Source organism: Paroedura picta, chromosome 8, assembly GCF_049243985.1.
Source record: "Paroedura picta isolate Pp20150507F chromosome 8, Ppicta_v3.0, whole genome shotgun sequence".
NCBI lineage: Eukaryota > Metazoa > Chordata > Lepidosauria > Squamata > Gekkonidae > Paroedura > Paroedura picta.
The window spans coordinates 12,735,729-12,754,902 of NC_135376.1; the positions used below are offsets into that span (position 1 = coordinate 12,735,729).

Sequence of the window (19,174 nt, forward strand, 5' to 3'; positions counted from 1 at the left end):
CCTTAATACAAAGTGCTGGCTAGTCAACGCCATTGTCTTCCCCATAACAAGCTATGGAAGCAAAAGCTGGACCCTGAAGAAGGAAGACAGAAGGAGAATAGCTGCTTTCGAATTATGGTGTTGGAGATGAATGCTGTGAATCCCATGGACAGTCAAAATTACCAACAAGATAGTTTTAGAGAGGAGCAAACCAACTATGTCATTAGAAGGGATGATATTACGGCGAAAGCTCACTTACTTTGGAAACATCATGCGATCAAACTCGCTAGAAAAGTCATTCATGCTCGGCATGGACAGTGGCAAAAGGAAACGTGGTCGCCAAAGGATCTGCTGGCTCAACATGATCAAAGCTGATACAGGGATGACCATGAACCAACTAAAAGAAGCAGTCAGAGACAGGGGCGCATGGTGAAGACTTTCCTATAGAATCGCCAAGGCTCGGACATGACTGAACAGATAACATCATCATCATCACATGATACCCAGTCTGTGCAGGAAGGCAGAGTTCATGAGCAAGGTCAGTTGGTGCTGGTGCTCTCTTGAGAGCACATTGTACTGTTGGTCTTTGCGTAGGCCAGAAGTGGGTACCAAGAGTGACTTGAGTGTAGAGGCATGCATGAGGGTGCCATTCCAGTCTGGCAGTAAGGTGAGTTGCCATGGGTAACAAGGCCACTGGCCATACACCCCCATTTGCTTCTCTTTCTCTCCTGCTGCCCAGCCGAGGGGCAGCAGGAAGGGCCTAGGGAGAATGGGAGATGCCCCACCCCCAGGAGGAACGTGGCAAGACTAAAGGGTGGTGCATGCATCGCAACAAGCATCATCTGACAAGCATTCCCTCCGGTGTGAGGGGGGGGAGCAGGAATACCTATTCTAAACTAGCAGTTTTCACACATAACCATCCTCCAGTATTTAAAAGGGTGCCATATAAAGGATGGAGCAGAGTTGTTCTCTCTTGCCCCAGAGGGATAGACCAGATGGGATGAAATTAATTCAAAAGAAATTCCATCTAAACATCCGGAAGAAGTTCTTGACAGAGTGATTTCTCAGTGGAACAGGCTTCCTCAGGAGGTGGTGGGTTCTCCATCTTTGGAGATTTTAAAACAGAAACTAGAGAGCCATCTGACGGAGAGGCTGATTCTGTGAAGGTTCAAGGGGGTGGCAGGTTACAGTGGATGAGTGATAGGATTGTGAGTGTCCTGCATAGTTCAAGAGGTTGGACTAGATGACCCAGGAGGTCCCTTCCAACTCTATGATTCTATGATTCTATATTTGGGTGAAAATCATTGCTTTTCTGAAAAAAGTGTTCTACCCAATTAATTGAGGGGGCAGGAGTATTTTGAAGACATTTGTTGATTAATATAGCTAATTAGTAGGCTAAAACATATTCATCATGTTGGCATACCCAGGGAAGCAATTCAGGATGGGTCAGGCTCACCGAGTTATTTGAAAGAGCGGGACCGACATAGTTATCGTCTTGTGGTCTTGTTTAACATGGTACTTAAGTTAGATGTACAGAAAACAATAGAAATGTTTTTTAAACCAAAGGACAGTTTTTATTTCAATTGGTAGACAGACAGAAAAAAAACATTTTGTGCCAGCTTTTCACATTACAAGCTTATAAAATCAGAGTATACAACAATTTTTAAAAGCCATTAAACAGACCACAGGTGGGCAAATAGACAGACAGATATGTCATTGGCCCTGCACAGAGATGTGGAGAACAATGTATTCGTTTGGATATGGTACACTGATATTGGTAACCTCATATCAACTGTATCTGTTCTTCTACAGTTAAAATTCCACCCCTGGTCATACCCATATTAATAGTTTCTGCCATGGATCCATGAGTCCCAAGGTATGATTGAGGGAAGAAGCTTCCGTTCTGGATCTATACTAATCTGGGTTCCGGCCAGCTGGGGGAGGGGGGCAGCTCTTGTCACCTTGGCAGATGACCTCCAGAGACAGCAGATCAGCCCTTAAAGCTAAACCCCAAAAAGACAGGAGTCCATTGGCTGCGTAGGAAAGGGTAAGATGAGGAAGTGCACCTCCACTGCCTTGATGGAGTGCAATGAACAACTTCATACTCCACTAGGGATATGGGGGGTGATCTTTGATACCTCCTTAACAGTGGAAGCACAGATCACGAAGGCAGCTTGCCAGACATTCTTTCACCTTCTCCTGACCAAGGTACCGCCGTCCTACCTGATCCCAGAGAACCTAGCCACAGTGATTCATGCAACAGTCATTTTTAGATGAGACTACTGTAACTCACTCTACACCCCTCTATCCCTGACCTTGACCCAGATACCGCAGCTGGTACAAAATGCAGCTGCGTGGGTCCTCCCTGTAACAATGTGGAGGACACAAGATTTGACCAGTCTTCCAGCAGTTGCATTGGTTGCTGGTTGAATTCTGGATCAAATTCAAGGTGCCGGTTTTATCGTTAAAGGTCCGGGCCCTGTGTATATAAGGGACTACCTGTCTCAGCATACCCCCAGATGAACTCAAAGATATATAAATGCAAATGCGCTGATGGTCCCTGGCCCTAAAGAAGTATGACTGTCCTTGACCAGAACATGGTTACATCATCTGGATTAAGCAAAAATGCAACTGTTGTCTTGACAACCCTGGGATTAGAGGCTTGGAAATGGGTTGAGGTGTGGTTGCTATGTTAATCATGACTAATAAACTTCTATAGGTGTAGTGTGAAGGAAGAAGCACTTAAGGGGGCGATGGCGCAGGGTGGTAAGGCAGCCAACATGCTGTCTGGAGCTCTTACCGTGAGGCTGGGAGTTCGATCCCAGCGGCCGGCTCAAGGTTGACTCAGCCTTCCATCCTTCCGAGGTCGGTAAAATGAGTACCCAGCTTGCTGGGGGGTAAATGGTAATGACTGGGGAAGGCACTGGCAAACCACCCCGTATTGAGTCTGCCATGAAAACGCTAGAGGGCGTCACCCCGAGGGTCAGACATGACTCGGTGCTTGCACAGGGGATACCTTTACCTTTACCTTTAAAATTCATAATGTTCTTTGGTGCACCACTGACCTGCCGATGGGCATTGTTTCCATAGAGGGAAAAGAAAAGCCAGCTGTTTAGTGCCTCTAATAGTCCATGATGATGTCACCTGCGGAGTCCAGGCAGTTCCTGGACAGCTTGGCATCTGGCTGGAGAGTACATTTCCTGCTTTCTGTGTGGGTACAGATACTGCCGGTCAGTTATTGGGGAAACAGACATAGATTTGTACATTTCCAGCACAGGGATGCTGTTGCAAAGCACTGTAATAGCAAGGTGCAGGCAGTGTTGACCAAGGGTGTTCATGGGCAAGCTGCCCCTTGAAGTGGCGGGGGGGGGGTGTCTGGCTGCTAACACGTACTCGATTCCTGAGACAGCCTCCTCCCTGAAGTCCATGTTAGAGAGATGAAATTTCAGGTCCAACTTTAGTCACTGACCCACACTGCTCATATTTCATCCTCAGTAACAGAAAGAGTGCTAGTTACACACGCCATGCCTGTGGCGATAAATCCTTCTCCCCTACCAAGAACTTTGATTTTTATCTGCATAAGCTTCCTTTATTTTCCCCTCGGCTAATTTAATAATACGTAACATATCTAATTATCCAAACTATAGCCTGCTGGTCTGAGTTTTTTATATATATATATATATTTACGGAAATACATACAGAAGGAAAAATGCAACTTTCTTTCCCCCCAGGCAAATTTAGAAACTACATGCCAACAAATTTTAAAATATTGCCGTTTATTGTCATCTTGTTTACAGGAGAGGGAAAAAAAACCCAATCACATTATAAAACCCTTTCCCGTAATCTCATATTGAATTAGAAGAACAGGGCTTGCTTGGTCTAAGGAATGAAGATGTATGACACTTTCCTGTGTAAACACTCGGTTTTTGGAAGGAGTGTGTGTGTGGAGGGGGGGGGTTGGACTGGGACAGACTTTAGGATTTTAAATGGTCCTATACCAGGAGTGGACTCCGGGGAATGGTAGAGGACAGGAAGGCCTCCAGGGAATGGTAGAGGACTCCGGGGTAGTCAACCTGCGGTTCTCCAGATGTCCATGGACTACAATTCCCATGAGCCCCTGCCAGCAAATGCAAGAGTCACCTCGCTCAGTCTTTTCAACAAAAACAGTCATCTATGTCAGCTAACCTGTTGCCTTCTCCTGCACTGCCACTCTGGCAACAGGTGAGTTGGTGGCCATTGCTGATGAGGTCTGAGTTGAATCAGGGGTAGTCAACCTGTGGTCCTCCAGTTGTTCATGGACTACAATTCCCATGAGCCCCTGCCAGCAAACGCTGACAGGGGCTCATGGGAATTATAGTCCATGAACATCTGGAGGACCACAGGTTGTGGATCCCTGAGTTGAATGATTCCTGCAGTGGCTGGCTCACTGCTTGGCTTGTTCCTGGGCCGTTTAAACTCTCCAGCCCATTCCTGCTGCCAGTCAGAGTAGATACCAGTATTACTACACTAGACAGACCAATGGTCTAACTAAATATAAGGTAGCTTCATATATTTCACATAAAATGAGGGCTAGACTGAGAAGGGCTGTATTTACATTTTGCATGTTCCTCACATCATTTTTTTTTAAAAATTGGCCTATGTTAAAGCCAGATTCAGGTGAGAAGCCATGTTGTTCTGAAGCAGCAGAACATGAAAGTGTATACCTTATTCGTACAACGATGTCCTTAAGCGAACTATAATTTGCTATAGGGCTTATACCTCATTGGTCTTAAAGCTGCCACTGGACTCAACCCTCGTAATGTTTAAACTAGTAGATCAGGGTGAAAAACTGGAGTATATTCAAATCATATGTTTTCTTTTCTAAGTTCCTTGGAAGGTATCAATCCTCTGGTTCTCCAAGATGCATCGTGCATGTGGCGGTCATAAATAATGCTAATTTAAAAGATCACTGGGATGGCTAAAAAGCAGATGTCTCATAAGCTAAACATTCATTTCATCAGGTGACAGCCCTAATTAATATTTTCCTTCTGGTTTAACTAAAGCGACAGGCGATGGCCAATTATTTAAGGCTAAATATGAGATTATTGGGTTTAAAAAAAGACACTCCATTTGGCACGGGCCCTCTGTCCGCCTCTATGAAGGTTCAAATTAAAACAGGGGGGGACGTACTCAGAAGTCCTTCCGCCAGCAGAAAATATGTCCTATGGGAAATTTGAAGGGCAGCTTAGATGCCAAAAAAGGCAACTGCAGTAGGTTCCATTAAACTGGCCCAAGGAGCTCGAGTCACCTTGCCATGCATTGAAATTCCAGTAACAGCATCCTGTACCCTTTGAGCCTTGTGGAATTTTCTTGGGAAGGTCATAAAATGAAACATTACCGCATGCTAACTTAAAGGTTACAAAATCATGGGCTACAGTGGAAGCATTAGTCTGTGACAACGCTGGCATCCTTCCAGCTGTCTGCAGGAGATGAAAGGGAAGGAAGGACTAAGGAGAAAGAATCTATAAGTGAACATCCATGGCTGGAGACAGCATGATCTCCCCCCCCCCCACACACACACACACCCAAGTACAATGCAGCCAAGTTTTGTTGCCCATGATGAGCACAAGAATAAAGGCCATCTCTACTGTATAAGACCAGAGGCATATGTAGTCCATATCCATAGGTGTTACCCAAAAAGGTCCCTATGTCAGGGCAAGCAAGGGAAGAGTATCCTATCCACATGTAGAACAGAACAGATTTTACGGCTAGGGATTTCTTTTTGGTCTGGTGTGTATACAGCTTCTAGTTTGGCTCAACACCTCCCAAATGTTGGTAGAAGAATTAGCACAGCAACAGTGCACAGCCCGATTAAAGAGCAGAATAAAGGTTTATTTAGGAATTAATATACTTGATAGGAAAGAATGCATGGGAGACAGATTGACCACTAACTGTAAGCCATGGCAAAGCGGAGCTAAGATGTCTGGAGTCAGTTTCCACTGCTGAGGGCAACAGCTCAGGTTTAAGGGATTCCCTAGAATTGCAACCTATCTCCAGACTACAGAGGCCAGTTCCTCTAGAGCAGGGGTAGTCAACCTGTGGTCCTCCAGATGTCCATGGACTACAATTCCCATGAGCCCCTGCCACCAAATGCTGGCAGGGGCTCATGGGAATTGTAGTCCATGGACATCTGGAGTACCACAGATTGACTACCCCTGCTCTAGAGGATATGGCTACTTTGGAAGGTGAACTGAAGCTCAATCCTTCAAAGACGGAGGTCCTGTGGCTGGGTAGGAAGGGGCCATGTGAGGAAGCGCGCCTGCCTACCCTGGATGGCGTGCAGCTCTCTACGGCTCACTCCGCCAGGAACCTAGGCGTGATTCTGGACGCCTCCCTCACAATGGAGGCCCAGATCACAAAGGTAGCGCGGCTGGCATTTTACCATCTCCGCCAAGCCAAACTACTAGCGCCCTACCTGGCCCCGGAACATCTAGCCACAGTGATCCATGCGACGGTCACCTCTAGACTGGACTTTTGTAACTCGCTCTACGCAGGCCTGCCCTCAGCCCTGACCCGGAAACTACAACTGGTTCAAAATGCAGCAGCCAGGATCCTCACAGCAACACCGTGGAGGTCTCATATCCGGCCTATTCTCCACCAGCTGCAATGGTTACCAGTTGAATTCCGGATCAGACTAAAGGTTCTGGTTATTACCTTCAAGGCCATACACGGTCAGGGCCCAGTGTACCTGAGGGACCGCCTCCCCGCCTATGCCCCCAAAAGAGCTCTGCGCTCTACTACCACCAACCAGCTAAGGATCCCTGGCCCTAAAGAAGTCCGTCTGGTCTCGACCAGGGCCAGAGCATTCTCTGTTCTGGCCCCTACCTGGTGGAACGAGCTCCCAGAAGAGATCAGGGCCCTGACGGAGCTTAAACAGTTCCGCAGGGCCTGCAAAAAGGAGCTCCTCCACCAGGCATTTGGCTGAGACCAGACGTAATCAACAGCGACCAAGGGCCCCTGCTCCCCCCCCACCCCACCCCCTCAGAATTCAATAAATAAACCACCCCCCTCAGAATCCCATCAATAAGCCCTGGACCTGTTTGTAGTACTATATTGTTATACCGTTATATTGTGCTGTTATTTTGGTTACAATTATTAGTTATCAGTTATACATGTTACAGACTGTTTTATGTATTGTTCTCTGTTATGATGTAAACCGCCCTGAGCCTCCGGGGAGGGCGGTATATAAGTATGATAAATAAATAAATAAATAAATAAATAAACTCTAAAGCATTATACCATGCTGAGGTTTCTCCAGCCCCCGTAACCGGCCCTTCCCAGGCCCCATCCCCAAATCTCCAGGAATTTCCCATCCCAGAGGTGGCACTCCTAATACTTACTCTCACACTCGCCCTACTGTTTTCTGTCTTTAAAATGGGTATTTCAAGGGTATGATGAACCCTTGCAAAGTAACAGAGCATTTGAGCCCAGCCTGGGATGCCGGCAGTAGATGGGGAGGATTGTCAAAGACAGAGGGCAGATCCCCTCTTTCCACAACAGTGTCTCAAACAACATCCCTTTCCAATTTCTCACAGATGGTAACAGCTGCTGCTCAGTGGAAGAGTATGCTCAAAGGCAGGGGTAGTCAACCTGTGGTCCTCCAGATGTTCATGGAGTACAATTCTCATAAGCCCCTGCCAGCAAACGCTGGCAGGGGCTCATGGGAATTGTGCTCCATGAACACCTGGAGGACCATAGGTTGACTACCCCTGCTCAAAGGTACTGCTGTGGTGATGGCCAAGCTAAGGCAACTCTCTGCCATCAGGAAATGTCAGCCATTCAAATCCAAGCCTGCCCTTTGCTGTGTCGCCCTACCTCTGCTTCCTTTATTCAGCCCTCCTAAAGCGGGATTGAACTTTGGCTACTGAGTCCTGCAAAGTGCCCTCTTGAAGCCCGAGTGATCTTTGAGCTGTGTCTTGCTGCCCGGCCTGCAGGTGAATTTGGAATGTTTCAGGGATTTTTACCCTTCTGCTTCAGGCCCTTCTGGGGAAGTAGGCAGATATCTGATTTCTCTGCATGCATGAACGCTTCACTGCCCTCCCACCGGTTATCACTTAGATTCCTATTAGGCAGTGTAAGCCAAGCAGAAGAATCCCAATGCTACCTTGAAGGATCACCTGAGCGGAAGCTTCCAGATAAATTGCATTCTGCATGACGCCCCGGCATTCTGTGCAGCTAACTTGTCAGAAAAGTGCTTAATTCCGCGGGCTGAAGTGTGGAAGGATTATGGGGTGTGACAGATGGCCTGTCTATTTCTTTTCCTCTCTGAAGAATGAACCTCTGATCACAGGAATTGGCTTTTGTTCCCACTTCCCTTCTGGAAAAGTCAGCCAGGTAATGCCTGGTTCGAACCACAGCTCTGTGGATGCCTTTTTCTGCTGTCTGCATATATTCAGTTTGTCTTCCCTCTGTTATCAGCAAGCTCAAGAGAGCTATAGTTCAGTGACAGTACATGAACGCTGCATGCAAAAGGTCTCAGTCTTTGGCATCTCCAGTTAAGCGACCTCAGATAACCTGACTGGAGAAAACCATAGCTTGAGGTCTTTGTGGGGCATTGCCAATCAGAGCCAATATACTGGGTACAGATGGATCAAAGGCTCTTTCCAAGGTAGTTTGTTATATTTGCTCTTTCTAAGATAAATTTTGTCTAGTCGTACAAAGACGCCCTTATGCAAGGCATAATTTGTTATAGGGCTTGGATTGTGTCATCAAGTTGCTTTCAACTTGGGGTGACCCAAGGAATTACTGGCCTCCAGAACATCCTGTTTTTAACAGCCTTTCCCAGGTCTTATGAATGGAAGGCTGTAACTTCCTTGACTGAGTCCATCCATCTCTCATTGGGTCTTCCTCGTTTCCTGCTGCCTTTAACTTTGCATGGCATTACTGACTTTTCCAGTGAGTCTTGTCTTGTCATCAGGTATGATAGCCTGAGTTTGGTCATTGTAGCTTCTCGGGCATGAATTGGTCTGAAACACACTTATTGGCCTTACCATATAAGGCTTACCATATATATTTTTTTCTCTAGAGCTCATTTCATTGGTGCTATACACTGATGTCCAAAGGACCTGCAATGCTAGGGTTCATGTCCAGAGCTCCAGATGTGTCATTTAGCTGCAAAAAGCAGTCCACTTAACACGAGGGAGCAAATGTTTTAGGGAAGGAAGGTGTTTAACTCTTCCTCCCTGCCATTTTCCCAATCAAAAATGCTCCATATCGGACTGCATTGAATCCTGGCAGACATGACACCATTACCTGTTCTGACAGACTTTCAAAACCAACTGAAGGGACCCACCCAGCCATCTATGATTTTGGGGGACCAGGTTTGCTTTATACTGTAAACCTTCCCCCTCGGTTATCAGATGTTCTTAAGGCAGCAAATATAAAGGCTTTGGGTTCACTGCCGTGAGGTAAATTTTGTGGTAAGCAAGTCAAACACGGAGATCGCTGAGGCAGGAGTCGTATATCAATAACAAAGGAGATTTATTTATTTACAGGCTGCTTTCAAAGAACTGACCAGCAGCCCAGGTCTCCAGGGTAGGCAAAGGAGAAGGCTGAGGCAGATCAGTATAAGCTAGTTATGACTTCAGTGGGTGGCTTGAATTCTCTTTATTGCTTGGCGAGTACAAACAGGCTTTTACTGACTAGCGTGACTTAGCTGCAGGTCTTCCCACACAGATTCCACCCACACCAGCCTGGCTTTTCCCAGCAGTCAGACTAAATGGTACAGGGTCTGCTCACTACCAGAGACTACCACTATCCTCTCCTAGGTAGGGAGACAAGGGGAGCTTCGATTGCCAAAAGCTCATACCACCAAAACCTTGTTGGACTCTAAGGTGCTTCTGGACTCAATTCTAGCTGTTCTACTGCAGGTCAACAGGGCTACCCACCTGAAATTATCTTTATGAAGAAGAAATCATGTTCCGTGTCTTTATAGGGGAAATTACCAAAGGGCACCCACACAGAGAATCATGCCTGTAAGATTTATGATGGGATTCACACCGACTCCTCCCTCACCACCCTCTCTACTTTAATAATGTTCATATTTTAAAAATGGAACACAATTTCTTCTTCATAACATCTGAAGAAATGAGCTCTGACTCATGAAAACTCGTGCTGGAATATCATAGAATCCTAGAATCATAGAGTTGGAAGGGGCCATACAGGCCATCTAGTCCAACCCCCTGCTCAACGCAGGATCAGCCCTAAGCATCCTAAAGCATCCAAGAAAAATGTGTATCCAACCTTTGCTTGAAGACTGCTAGTGAGTGGGAGCACTTCCTTGCACCTCCTTGGTGGTCGCCCTTCCAAGGTATTAATCAGGGCCGATCCTGCTTGTTGTCCTTTAAGGTGTCTCTGGACTAGTATTTTGTTTGGATTTTGCCAAATGTTAGTTTGGAACTCTGCATGTTGCTTATTGCCCTGTCACCATCGGCATTTTCCAGCAAGGCATCCCCCCCCCCCCAATTCCACCTGTTCAGTATGAACAATATATATGCCTTCAAAAGAAACTGACCTTGTAAAGGCTGTATTAAAGGGAAGGAAGATCTTGGAGAACTTTTCAGCCAAGAGGTAGCCAGTTGCTAAACTAGCCCATCTGGGACACTGATCCCCCCCCCCCAACTAAGAATTTTCACACCCAAATAAGTCCATTTCATTTAATGTCTGAGAGAGTGTTTCTTTTTTAGAACAAAAGTATTTCTAACCACTGGCAGCTGGTGATCTTCTCAAATTGTAGTGCTTCGAATTCCATCCACCCAGTGCCACCCACACACTAAAAGTGCCCTGGAGGATTTTTCAAGATCACAATCTACCTTCTGCTTTAAATGATCCTGGAAAATTCCCCCTTTATCTACTATATAACTGCTAGCATGGCAGGATGTTTAAAGGAGGCCAGGAGTAACCGAAGGAAGTTATAATTTATTTAAGAAGAGACGTTCATTAGAAGTGGGTAAAGGCATCCGAGCTTAGAAACAAACTGTTCTCATTCTGACTATCTGCTCCTGATGTTTGAAATTCAGCAATACCAAAATACAGCTTATTCATTCTAGGGCTTAGCTATACAGTAAAGACGTTGCTTTTGGTTGCAAATAAACCACTGATTTTCCCATTCACTTCATTCTGCCTGGGATATTTGTATCCCACTCTTCTTCGAAGAAGGTTGGGGCAACATGCACAGTTGTTGTTTTGGTACTTGGTGGGGGGCGCAATGGGAAAAGAGTGTAATGTTGGGGACCTAATCAGGATCAGGCCCTCGCAGGATTTTAAAATGTCTTCAAAATGGTAGTGACGTCATATTTGGTTTGGTCCTGGAGCTTAAGTGCATTCATATTTAGAACACTGCATATTGGACATCTGGTTGGCCTGTTTCAGATATATAACTGGCTGGAGAAAGTTCAGCAACAAGTAAATTAAATGGTCAAGATGAGAGGTTTTTAACACTGGTACGACTTCCGCAGCTAAGCCCTGTAGTTATAAAATACGATCATATATTCGTCTCAATAATCACGTCATGAATACAAATGTAAATTCTGAACATTGTCACCCTCGTTTTAAAACAATAGTTCTTATTGTTGCATTCAAAATGCAAAGGGAATGAATTCCCACCTTCTTTACTAAGTCTTTAGTCAGAGGAACTGACTATTGCCTGGAGATAAGTAGTAAAGCCAGGGGATCTCCAGGTCCCACTTCCGCACAAGGAATAATTTGCGACACAGCCTCTGAATTTTGGAAGATCATTCAGGCCCCTCCAAATGATGTCGCCAACCTCCCGAGGCTGTTTCGCAATGTGTCCATTTTTAAACCACGATGTGGTAAATGCAGGAAAGTGGATTTACCACCCTCTGCCGCACATCCCAGGGGTGAACAAGCAGCCAGCAGCCAGGGATAAGAACATATGGAGGGAGAAGCACGCTATAATCTCTTGAGTGCCGTCCCGCCTTAGCTGCTTGCTCACCATTTCCTGTCCTGCAGTAGTTCAACTGCCATCTTTATCTCCAGTCATCCTAAGTAACCAACACTGCTGTGGCCACCTCGCCACCCAAGCTGGCCAAACCCCTGTGCCTTCAGCTCATCTTGTCCCCCCCCCCACTCTGGTCCATGCACCTGCCGCTCAGCCTTCCCCACTCACCTTGGTCCTCTTCCTCCATGAGCACTTCTGAAGTGTGGGTGCTGCAGCCACCCCCCCCCCCACCACGCACACTTCCCTGTGTGGCCTCCCCCACGCACACATGAACGCTTCCCTGAAAAACCTTGCCACCACCACCGCCATCTCCCCTGCACGCACACACGCTTCCCTGTGCTGCCTTGCCACTAATGCCGCTGCAACCACCTCTCCTATACACACGCTTCCCTGCAAGGCCTCACTGCTGCTGCCATTGCTGCCACTACAGCTGCCACCGCCTTCTCCCCCCCCACACACACACACACGCACACACTTCCCTGCAAGGTGTGTATGTAAGTGGGGGAGGAGGCAGCAGCAGTGCAGTGGCGAGGCCTTGCGGAAAACCGTGTGTGTGCGGGGGGTGTGGGAGGTGGCTGCAACACCCACGTTTCAGAAGTGCTTGTGGAGGAAGAGAGCCAAGGTGATTGGGGAAGGCTGAGTGGCAGACAGATGGACCAGTGGGGTGGGGGGGAGGGAGAAGAGGAGCAGAAAGAAGGGGGTTCAGCAGCTTGGATGACAAAACAGGCACGGCAGCGGTAGTTATTTACGACGACTGGAGATAAAGATGGTGGTTGAACTACTGCGAGGGTGGGAATTTGCCTCCCTCGTCCTGCTGTATTTTTGTGTCTGTGTGCTGTGTCTTGCATGCATAGGTTTCAATTTTTTTTTAAATCACACTCAGGGGAACCTTGGAGGCACACAGATCTCTGATTGGTTGCCTCCATTGATTGACAGACTGAGGAGCAGTGACTAAAAGAGTGCATTGCTTTTGCTGGTGCCTTTTTCACCGCCAGTTAGGAGGGGGAAAGGTGAGACACCGCGGCTGAGTGTGTGTGTAGGGGGGAAATGGCTGAATTTACTATCATGCAATTGCAGGTAGGAGACATCACACGATTTTGCCCCACATGCGGAAGTGGTATGGGGTTTTAGAAGGTTCTTGAGATTTTTAAGAATGTATGGGACTTATATATTAAGCATCTTGTTCCTAACAGCTAGCTGTATGTACCTGATAGAAGTTACAGAATTAACACCATGAATAGGTAATGTGTGGGATCCAATCAACTTTCCTGCACAAAAAAAGGAGTGTCCACTTTGGCCAACAGAATGGCCATGTTGGTGATCATGGATCCAACATGGACCAAAGCTGTGTGGGATGGAGGCTCTGGTAAGGAATTTAGCCAAGATTGAATGGGGGAAGAATGACTGGATCCAAAACATCAAAACATAGGAACTGGAGACGGCTTCTCTGTCTGTTGCCCAAAGGTCTGCTGAAGACCCTCGGTGGAAAAAGGAGTGTCCACTTTGGCCAACAGAATGGCCATGTTGGTGATCATGGATCCAACATGGACCAAAGCTGTGTGGGATGGAGGCTCTGGTAAGGAATTTAGCCAAGATTGAATGGGGGAAGAATGACTGGATCCAAAACATCAAAACATAGGAACTGGAGACGGCTTCTCTGTCTGTTGCCCAAAGGTCTGCTGAAGACCCTCGGTGGATATTTTTCCCCCAAGTAGTGCCATGCCAACAATGCAACAAAACTTCCAGCAAATACCTGGAATCTGCATTGATATGCTATCATGATGTTAGTATGACCCTCTAGGATTCAAGGGGGGGGAACTCTATGGTAAAACCATATGGCATGATGTCATTCCTCTCTTGTCCCTGCCCTCCCCCTCTCCTGCTGTAAGATTTAAAAAATCATTTTTTAACATTGAAGTCATTGCTGATGGAAGCAGGATAAACCACAGAAAGCAGATAGAAAACTATCCCCACTTTGGGATAGTTTGGTATGGGGGTCTTCTTTCTGCAGTATTACAATCCCAGTCTGAAAGCCACACTTTCCCCAATAAGTGAAGCACTTTTTCTATAGACCGCTTTTTAAAGTGCTTTTTTTTTTAAACAAAAGAAGCTACATTTTTTTAAAGGTCAGATTAGAAAGACTGTGACAGGGTCACTCTTGATAGCCCAGTTTTACAACAGGGCCATCAAAAGTGTCAGCGTGACTTAGCTGCAGGTACTCTTTCAATATGACCCTGGTCTTTAGCGATAAGAGAATGTGCTGAAAGCAGAACCACACAAGCTACGGAATAAAAAACGGTGAAAAGGCACTGGGCCAGTGTACAAAACGTACCCTGAAGTGTGGGGCTGCTTTAGAAGGGCTTTTTTCCCCCCTTTGCAATCCCGCCTCCCTTTTATTGCAAAAGTGGAGCATATGGCAAGGTAGAATTAGACTGGTGTAAAAGAGAGGAAAACAGTACTGTTTCATTGTTCCCACCCCATTTATTTGGGATAGGGTTGACAGCTCAGGGTTGAGAAATAGATTTGGGGGTGGAGCCAGGAGTGGGCGGGGTTTGATGGCGGGACGTCCTTGGAATATCATGCTATGGAGTCCACCCTCCAAAGCAGCCATTTTCCCCAGGGGGGCGAGACCGAAGAACCGAATCGATGCGGTGGCTTCTAAATAAATGATTTTATCCTTCACAAAAAGTATATCCTCGATATTAATCCAAAAGGGAACAGCCAAAACAGGGTCCAGATATTTTCAAGAGTATCGCTTTCCTCAGCGGCTAAGCCCTGTAGTTATAAAATATGATCATATATTCGTCTCAATAATCACGTCATGAATACAAACGTAAATTCTGAACATTGTCACCCTCGTTGTAAAACAATAGTTCTTAATGTTGCATCAAAATGCAAAGGGAAGGAATTCCCACCTTCTTTACTAAGTCTTTAGTCAGAGGAACTGACTATTGCCTGGAGATAAGTAGTAAAACCAGGGATCTCCAGGTCCCACCTGAAGACTGGTATCATGAATTTGGGACTTTTCTATTTCAAAAGGGTGATGAGGACAGACAGCAATGCTTTTGCACCTTGGCTTTGCCTTATCCTTTGTGCATAACTGTCCCACTGAACTGAAAGAGGAGATTTAATTCTAAGCTAGCAGAGATTGGGATACTTGACTGTGTCCGCCAACTAAAGCCTCTCTGAAGAGTACACAAAGACAAAGACAAAGGCAATGTGCCGTGTAGAAACAATGCTTGGTAGCCATCCCTTATGTTCAGCCCTGCTCTATTATGGACATTCTGACTCTGAAAGGGATGGAAGAAGGAAGAGAGAGAAAGAATTATTTAAATAATGTTATATCTTGTAAGGGGTATACTTTTGGCAACTCTCTTTTTGCCCAGGAACAATGGGGGGGTTTGACCAAAGTGCCTGGGAAAATAATTGTGTAATAAAGATAATGCTCTGCTCTGTCTGCCAGTCACCTTGCTCTTGCAGAAGGAGGTTTGCATGGGAGGCATAGCTGATACTCGTGCACAAACTGGCACTGTGTGCCTCCAGGGAAGAAGGCTGAAGTCTCCATCTTGTATATAGGTAGCTGATCCATATAGATACAGGTCCATGCTGGCCCCAGGCATAACTTCCCTGGGACCAAACACCAGCTTGCAACACAGACCTCTGAACATTCCGATGATTCAGTCCCATACGTATAATCAAACGTCTCTGTAAAGAAAAATGTCTGAAGCGTGGTAATGGGTTTGCAGCCAGGATAAGGCCCCCTTCAATAAAATGTACCTCTCTTGCTTCAGGCTGGTCCTGCATTGAGCAGGGGGCTTGTATGGCCCCTTCCACCTCTGTGATTCCATTATTCTAAACTACCTCTTCCATTATAAATGTGCACCTTGTTTTAGATGGTTTATTGTTCATATTCTTCTCTTTAATTCTGCAATCCCTAATCCTGTTGATTTGTTCATGGGTTGTCGTTTGCTGTCTGACTGCACCATTTGATATCCTGTAATTTGCTTTGAGTCTCAGCTGACCGTTTCTGCACTGGGAATTTTGCTGTCTTGGCTCCTGTGCAGGAGCACAAATCCGGGGCAGACGAGGCACACTGGGCCTAATGCTCCCCTTTGCGGGAACAGGAAGAGGCAGGGCAATCTGCTCTGGCTCAAACTCCAGCCTACAGCCAGGCACAAAGCCTCCAGTGCAGAAACGGTGAAAACAGATAATTTTTGTCTGGCCCAATTCTCTAATTTAAAAAATTAAACGAAAGGCCATCACTTTATCTTTAAGGAGGTGAGGCCCCCCAGTTAATGATGCACTGTGTGAAGCAGCCTTTCCTTGCATCTGTTCTGAATGTACCACCAATTTCCTTCAATATGGGGAATCACAACAACTTTACAGCAGGAATGGGTGTTATGAGAAAGACAGCACCTTTTCTCCTCACTGGACTCTAATGCCCATTGTCCGCAATTGTGAAAGATCACCTCAGTAATGCCCAGCGTATTACTTATTACACAGACCGTCTGACTATGCCAGGGGTAGTCAAACTGTGGCCCTCCAGATGTTCGTTGATTTGCTGGCAGGGGCTCATGGGAATTGTAGTCCACAAACATCTGGAGGACCACAGGTTGACTACCCCTGGTCTAGTTGAAAACTGCTGGGTGGCACAGTAGCCACCTGGGTAGCCCACTATAGCTCAACACTGTTAGATTCTGGAAGCTAAGCAGGGTCAGTCCTGGTTATTCCTTGGATGGGAGACCACCAAGGAAGTGTAAGGTTGCTGTGTTGAGGCAGGCAACAGCAAACATTTTTGAATATCTCCGTTCGCTGACAGGGGCCCATGGGAATTGTAGTCCACAGATATCTGGAGGGCCGCAGTTTGACTACCCCTGGACTATGCAAACAGCAGTCCCGTTCCAGTTGAGCAGGAGGTGTGAACGACTGCCAGATAATAATGCAGAAATGTTAAGACAGCAATTATTCCTGTTTTAATGAGCCTCCATTAATGACAGATATTGCTAAAGAGAATACAGTGGGGAGAAATTTTCCTAATTAATTGAAACAGAAGAATTTTTTAAAAAGAAAAATCTAACGCGTCTGCCTCCCACACTGCCGTTTCGGGTGGGGAATGGAAGCCGGGTGCTGCAATGTAGGGGAGCAGTCCCCTTCTATAACAAGGTACGTCCTTTCAGTTTGCCTGCTTGTTTTAGCATCACAGTCACGGTACGGGCCACTTTACGCAAGAGAGGCCCAATTTGCCATTCACATTTCAACAGTGAAACGCAGAGAATGAAAGGGAAGGGTGAGAAAATGGCTGCTTTGGAGGGTGGACTCCACAGCATTATGGCCTCAAATCCCTGCCTCAAATCCCATCCTTTCCAGGTTCTACCCTCAAATGGCTGGATAGCCATCTGACGGAGAGGCTGGTTCTGTGAAGGCCTAGCTGCATTTCCAGGTAAGGACTCTTTCTGTGAGGATTAACACCAACAGAATTAGTAGCCCAAGGGCTAGGCCTTGTAGCAATAGATGATCTTCTCAGGATTTATTTGTAAAAAGGTAAAGGTAAAGGTATCCCCTGTGCAAGCACCGAGTCATGTCTGACCCTTGGGGTGACGCCCTCTAGCGTTTTCATGGCAGACTCAATACAGGGTGGTTTGCCAGTGCCTTCCCCAGTCATTACCATTTACCCCCCAGCATGCTAGGTACTCATTTTACCGACCTCGGAAGGATGGAAGGCTGAGTCTACCTTGAGCCGGCTGCTGGGATTGAACTCCCAGGCTCATGGGCAAAGCTTTCAGACGGCTGCCTTACCACTCCGCGCCACAAGAGGCTCTATTTGTACCAGTCATTTATTTTATGGGAAGAATCATAGAATAACAGAGTTCGAAGGGACCTCCTGGGTCATCTAGTCCAACCCCGTGCGCTATACAGGACACTCACATCCCTCTCGCTCATCCACTGTCACCTGCCACCTTGAACCTTCACAGAATCAGCCTCTCCGTCAGATGGCTATCCAGCCTCTGTTTAAAAGTCTCCAAAGATGGAGAAACCAAAGATGGAGAAGAGAATGGAGTTTTTTACACATGCAGTTCACACAACTGCGGCTTAACCAACAGTGTCCCTATCACTGTATCAGATGCGATGAAATGTGCCCAGCCAATCTTCTCACAATACAATCTGCCATATGAAGCTAGTTGTGGCTTCTCAGTTAGGGCACCAAAACTTTGGAGCTCTCTTCCTGGGGAGATTTGACTCTCTCTGACCTATTACACATGGCACCAGCCACGCCAGGCCACTGCCGGAGTGCTCCGGCAGAGCAGAATGCTCCGCTGTTTATTGGGTCCCCATGGGGGGTGTATTTCAGAGGTGCAAGCCCGAGCATCGCTTCCTGCACCCCCAGGGGGAACACATTTGGGCAACAGACCAGCTCCATGCCAGAATGCATCCCCCTAGGGAACGCAGCCCCAATGGAACGGTTCCACTGCGGTGGGGGGCAACGAGGTAGGGGTTATTTTATAGTGAGAATGCAATCCTACCTTCCTGCAAATTAGCAAAACAAAAACATTTGACCCTCCAGCACCATGAAATGCTGCAGAGCCAAGTAGGGTATTTTTGGTCCCCTCCCAGCTACCGTAGCCTGGCCCAGCCTGGCTGCCATGGCTGCCATGGCAAAAAAGGGAACACTGCAAAATCAGCATTCCCTTGCAATGAGCTGTCAAAGGCCCCACAGCGGGCCAGGGCCAGAGCCAGGAGGGAGCCAGGCTGGCAGCAACACTGTGCATAAGCGTGGATTGGCCCTTCGGCCATGCCGCTGCCAGCCTGGCTTTTCCTCCCTGTGCCTAATAGGTTTCTCTCCCTCAACTATTATCTTCCAATGAGTGAAGATTTTTTTTTGTTCTGTTTGTTCTTTTTTGTTCACTGGCAAGCAAAGGTTGGATGCACACTTTTCTTGGATGCTTTAGGATGCTTTGGGCTGATCCTGCGTTGAGCAGGGGGTTGGACTAGATGGCCTGTGTGGCCCCTTCCAACTCTATGATTCTATCTATGATTCTATGTATGTCCCCGATAATTGTTACTGGCCTCTTCCCATGTATTTGCTCAGTAACGATATTTGGGAGATAGAACTCAATGTAGCAGTATCCACCCTATGCCTTGAAGCTCCATGAACCTCATGGTTGGATTTGAACCTGGGTCTCCATATTCCGAGATGGA

The 19,174-nt window shown here is 46.7% G+C and overlaps 1 protein-coding gene across 3 annotated transcripts in view; it reads left to right on the forward strand.

Annotated features, from left to right (window-relative positions):
- Window positions 1-19,174, forward strand: part of SPATA16 (spermatogenesis associated 16) — a 178,946-nt gene that overhangs the window by 1,532 nt on the left and 158,240 nt on the right. The gene's annotated exons all lie outside the window — the stretch shown is intronic.